Source organism: Sycon ciliatum, chromosome 5, assembly GCF_964019385.1.
Source record: "Sycon ciliatum chromosome 5, ocSycCili1.1, whole genome shotgun sequence".
Taxonomy (NCBI): Eukaryota; Metazoa; Porifera; class Calcarea; order Leucosolenida; family Sycettidae; genus Sycon; species Sycon ciliatum.
In genome coordinates, this window is record NC_088647.1 from 33,051,323 (window position 1) to 33,057,522 (window position 6,200).

The following is a 6,200-nucleotide window of genomic DNA, read 5'->3' on the forward strand; positions in this document are numbered from 1 at the left end:
GCCCAGCTCACGCCGCTACGGCGTGCGACCTGAGCTGGGCGCCCTGCCCAGTATGGAACTGTCCTCAAGCCAGTCACGTATTTGGCAGCCCAGTGAGCTGTCTACCGGATAGCAGCGTTTAGAAGCGCCAAATGCGGCAGGGCCAGTCTCAGGCTGGTCGCGTAGGCGGCAGGCCGGCGGGCGACCGGCAAGGCTGCATTCGCATTTGGATCACCGAAGTGATACAGGTGCTTCGACGGCACTCCGTGGCGCATCAAGGAGGCATCTTGGGCCCAGGCAGCCCGCCCGTAAGCGCACCACCGTATCAGGTATGCGCAGGTGGAGCAGCAGAGCAAGATGTGTGCCGGACACTCACCATCATCCGGTCGACTGCATGGTTGTGCGACTTTACACAGCCGTCACTCATTACTTGCTATTGCTTGCAGAAGGCCAGAATTTTTTTCTTTTTCGCTCTTTCCCTTCTTCCAGGCACGGCTTCACGTTAGAGCAGTAAATTGCAGTTAGGGACTCAGCTGAGTCAAGCTGGACTCAGCGTGTCAAGTTTGGCATAATACAATAAGCGCGCTATCCCCAAACAGTTGTGTGGTTATTGTGTGAGTGTATATGCAGGAGTCCGCGGTCACGTGAGGGGGGAGTGATAAGTGTTAGTTTTTCTTCATTTGACTCGTGAGTTCCTGTCGGCAACGTTCTCACACGCATGGCTTCCGTGGAGAATCTGTTCGGGATCAACCAAACCTACTTCAACATGAATGTGGGTGGTCGATGACAGCCTTTGGTGCGGCCCGTTGAGCAGGTTCTTGCTCAAAAACACCGTTGAAAAAAAGTCACGAAGTTTTTGTATACGGAGTAAGTACATGACTGTATAAACGTTATAATTATTATGCTATCCGCCTACATGCGATTCCCGGGCTGGTCGACAGGCGGCTCAGCCAGCCTGCTAGTGGGATCTTGGCCTCGCACACAAATCCACACAAAATGCTACTGCACTGAATGCATTCCCCCGATACACTTCGCATATATACTCATTCTCTTCATGGTACGGGACAGGTACGGGATAGCGCCGGGCATGTCGATGGCACAAACAAAAATATTGTGGCCAGCTGTCTTTGCTGGTACGGTACAGTACGGGACAGATACGGGATAGCGCCAGGCGTGACACACGTGTCGTCAGGTTGAGCATCTATCCGTTTTTGTTTCGCTCTGTAAAGAGCACTTAGGGTTCCCTGTAACAAGACGGCAACGTCTGTAGGGCCTTCCCTATCAAAATAATAAATTCTACTACTACTACTACTACTACACAAACAAACAAACACCAAACGAGAGAGCTTGGAAGCTCAGGGCCCTACGCTATGCTTTTATGCTTTTTTGCCTAGCTCATCGTACATGTTATAAGAACTGATGGAAATGTCTTTTTCCGTTGATTGGCCACATCACTGTATTGCGAAAACGTTTCAATCAGTTTGAATATTATGAGTTAGGCAAAAGTATTTGCAGAATTTATTGCGGATTGTTATTTCTCTAATAATCATCTACTTTTGGTTTGCTCCTTCTTTTCCTTTTTTTCTCCTTATACTGTAAATCAACAAATTTTGGCCGGTGAGAAATAGAAACCTCTCTAAAAAAAAAAAGTAAATTATCGTATCCGTTCCCGAAGGGAACTCACGACGGCCGCTAACACCCGATAAGCCCTACCTCTCTAAAGATGCACGTTATTTCCGTCGTGACGCTAAATTTCACGTCAAATTTGAAATCGATAGGTATTTTTGCTCTCACATGCATCCATTGCTCAATCATGCATCATTTGCCTATACGACAAACTTTGGCCTGCGATTTACTTTGGCCGGTTGATACCAAGCGGCGAAATCAGCGAAATTAAATCGCCAGCGAAAATTAGTTGATTGTAATACAGTAATCGGATTTTCTGGCCTTTTTGTAGTAATACATGTACATTGACCTGTTGAGCCAATGACGACGCCGAATGCATGGTTGCCTGTGGAGAACATTACATAACTAAGTTACTTTACAGTCTCCTAAAATACGTATCCTGTCCGACGGCAAAAGAGGCTGCAGATTTAGTTTTTCTGCGCGTCGACGGGATGTCTGCGACGCGAAAGTTCAGCTCGCGTTATTTGGCTCGCACGTCGAAAAATCAAGGCGAGTGACCTGCTGCTCACGTCGAAATTTGGACATTACATAACTTTACAGTCTCCTAAAATACATATCCTGTTCGACGGCAAAAGAGGCTGCAGATTTAGTTTTTCTGCGCGTCGACGGGATGTCTGTCCTGACGTTTACTGGGACCGGCGCTGACTCTGCCGATCACGGGCGTTCTGGACTCGAGGGGATGTCTGTCCTGACGTTTCCTGGGACCGGCTTAGACTCTGCCGATCACGGGCGTTCTGGACTCAACGGAATGTCTGTCCTGATGTTGCCTGGGACCGGCGGACTCTGCCGATCACGGGCGTTCTGGAGTCGACGGGATCTCTCTTCCGACGTTTCCTGTGACTGGCGCTGAATCGCTCGTTCACGCTTATTTTGGAGACGACGGGATCTCTCTTCCAAAGTATGTTTATGGTGACGCATCCTATCACCTATTCGGCGTCTATTCTAATTTAATTTCCTCCTCGTCTCCCTATTTCTTTCCAGAATCTTCCTCTACATCAGGGAGTCGTATACATAATTCGACGAGTATTGGTACGGTACGGGACAGATACAGGAGCCCGCAATTATTGTGGACAGCTGTTATGTACAATCCTGTAGAGCCTTTGTAGTCACAGATACGGGACAGATACGGGACAGATACGGGATAGCTCCAGCCGTGACACAAACAAACAAACAAACAAACAAACAAACAAACAAACAAACAAACAACCAAACACCAAACGAGAGAGCTTGGAAGCTCAGGGCCCTGCGCTATGCTTTTTTGCCTTGATGACCTAGACAAAAAAAAGCATAGGGATGTTTTCTTTAAAAATCCTTTTTTTTAAACCTGGGATTCGAACCCGCACTATCGCGCGCCCTGCATGCAGCCCCCGATACACTTCGCATACATACTAATTCTTCCAAGTTGTTTCACATTGTGATCTTGCATTTGAAAGCCCTATTTGAATATGCATTGTGGCCAGCCATCTTTGATGGCACGGTACGGTAGGGAATAGGTACGGGACAGGTACGATCGAGGGTAATACGACACCGTCTAGCTGCCCGCAATATTCAAATAGGGCTTTCAAACGCAAGATTAACGTGAAGCAACTTGGAAGAATGGGTATGAATGCGAAGTGTATGGGGGAATGCATGTAGGGCGATAGTGCGGGTTCGAATCCCAGGATATGCCTTAAAGAAAAGGAGAATTGAAAAATTTATAACATCCTATGCTTTTTTGCCGTCAGATACGGATAGCGCCAGGCGTGACACAAACAAACAAACAAACAAACACACACACAAACAAACAAATACCAAATTAAAGCTGTGTGGACCCTGGCTAGCGCCAGACGTTACTGAAGTAACGTCTTCTGCATAGCTACGGGAATTAAAGCTGTGTGGACCCTGGCTAGCGCCAGACGTTACTGAAGTAACGTCTTCTGCATAGCTACGGGAATAAAGCTGTGTGGACCCTGGCTAGCGCCAGACGTTACTGAAGTAACGTCTTCTGCATAGCTACGGGAATAAATCACAATGCTATCACAGAGAAATTCGATATTCTCCAATTTTAGGGGCACTGCAGTACTATGCAAAAATTAATGCTGCTTGGTCATTGTTATGAAGCAGTCACCTCAGTACAGCAATTAAACAGGCTGATTATGTGAATGAGATTCACGGCAAATCTTCTTCCATCAGTTCTGTTTAGTCTTGAGTGGTCCACTGAGGCAGGAAAACAAACTGTTCCGTCCTTCCATACGAGAAACAGAAATTGAACATGTTCCAGGGTGGAGGTGGCGAGTATCGGCAATGCAATGCACCTTTAGGCCAACACGACCATCATTCTAACATGGATTCTCAAACACCTTCGCTCGTGAGAGTGCCTCAGAGTGGTATTCATCAACAGATGGCAATCCTGTAAAACACATGAAACGACATAGCAGCAACACAAAGAAACCTAATGTTATAGAAACGAATTCGAAAAACAAAGTCTACTGAACCAAGGTACAACCACACTCCAGGAGGCAAGCAAAAGTGCATATGATCCGAAGGTTGCGATGCCTGTATGTATTGTATTTATGTATTTATGGAATCTCCACAGGCCTTTGCCTAAATCGAGGGAGTCTCTGTCATGCCACACTGGATACAACATGCTACCTGTACCAGAATCCCTTCCCCCAGTATTGATGATCTTTTCTTAGGGTGTTATATAAAACACATCTGTAGCCACTTCATCTTGCTGACGAAATTATACACCACCACACAAACGGGCCCTTCGGCTATTATACTTTGGGTGGTGATGTATGATATTGATAATCTATTGATACTAGGGCTGAAACGATTATATCGGTTATCCGTCTAATCGATCATTACAAGGAAACAATTTCGATTACGCTGTCTGTTTCAATTACGCAATTCTAAAAAAAGAAACGTCTGCAAGAATCAAAAAATGTCATGTACAGCACTACTAGATACTGTACTTTGTCCTTTTCCTTGTTTCTTTTTGTTGTCCATATGTTTTCCAGTAGGGCTGTGAAAAAATAAAAATAAATAAAAAACTGACTGTCTGCACCTGCATGTGATGTGCCACTGCATTGTGTAGAGTACCCGGTTTATCTGCATGTGTGTATGTACATGTATATGTGTATATGTCAACACGGCATGCCTTGTGCTGGTCTGGCGCGACAATTTCTAGGACACAGTAACAGGGCGCGAAATAACGGTCGGACATCGGACAATTTCTGACCGTTTACGGTCAGTTTCCGGATGTTTTGTACATATCCGGACAAAGTGTCCGCGCACCTTTTTGCAAAATACAAAAAAGAAAAGGCACATCAATCCTTTGTCTCATAGTCATTAGTGATGTGGTCTGGCAAGAGAAAGCTAAGCACCGCTGATGCGGGTGCTCCTCTTGGAAAGAAGCCCAGAGGAGTCAAGACGACCACTTGTGACAAGTGGGTCGCCGAGTATGATAGGGAGCTTTCAACTACTTCTGTTTGGCTGAGCTATGAGCGCAGTCCCTCAAGTCGTAGCATTGTCGATAATTTGAAGTGTAAGATGTGTTCCCGTTTTGTTGATAAAATTCGCAGCAGCAAGAATTTATCTGACTCCTTCGTCGTTGGCTCAAGGAACCTGAAAACGTCAGCCTTCAAAGATCATGCTGCTTCTGAAATGCATCGTCGTGATAACATTTCGATGGTATTAATTCTACACTGAATGTTGTGTGATTTGATGTGAAAGTTGCATGTCCGGACATGTCCGGCCATTTTTGCAACTGGCAGGACATTGTGTCAGAGCATATTTTAATCCTTAGCGCATGCCATGCAGTAATCGATATCATAATCGATAATCGAATCCATGCAAGGGTAGGTTAACCGATAGTTGAAAAGTGTAATCATTTCACCCCTATTGATACCATACCCAAGTCTGACTCTCACCGTGAGATCCTGGCAACAATATTACCTGGTACATGACATATTCAGACACTGACATAAGCATCTTTTTAGAACAACACGTGTGCCTATCTGCTAGAGTAATGTGACACACATGCAGAATCAGTCATAGCTAATTTTTCCCCCTCACTGTTGTATGCGCAGACTCCACTTCGCGGTGTCAAGTACTCTTCTTTCGGTGGGCTACTCCACTCAGGCGCTTGTCTTAAAGGACTCACATTCATCCTGCAAACCTACACGACGTGCATAGCTTTCACTGCCGGCCAAAGTGCGTGCATTGCACACATTGAGATTCACTCCCTCCGTACAGGCCAGTACAGAGCTGCCCACCAATTGAGTCTGTTTTGCGTACTCAGACTTCTGATTTTCCGTGTCTTGCAGTGTGTTGCGTACTGCCGTGTTCATTGCATGCATACTTTCACTACAAAGTTTTTTGACACGCACATGCATGTCGGTGGCTGCATTTGGTAGTGTAAAACATGTGTGACTTGCACTCACGGCATTCTTTTTTTGTGCTACATGTACATGTTGTCGTGGTACGGTATGCACTCGCTTTGGTACAAGACTATTCATCGCTCAGCTTACACTTGCAATGCTTCTACACAGCTG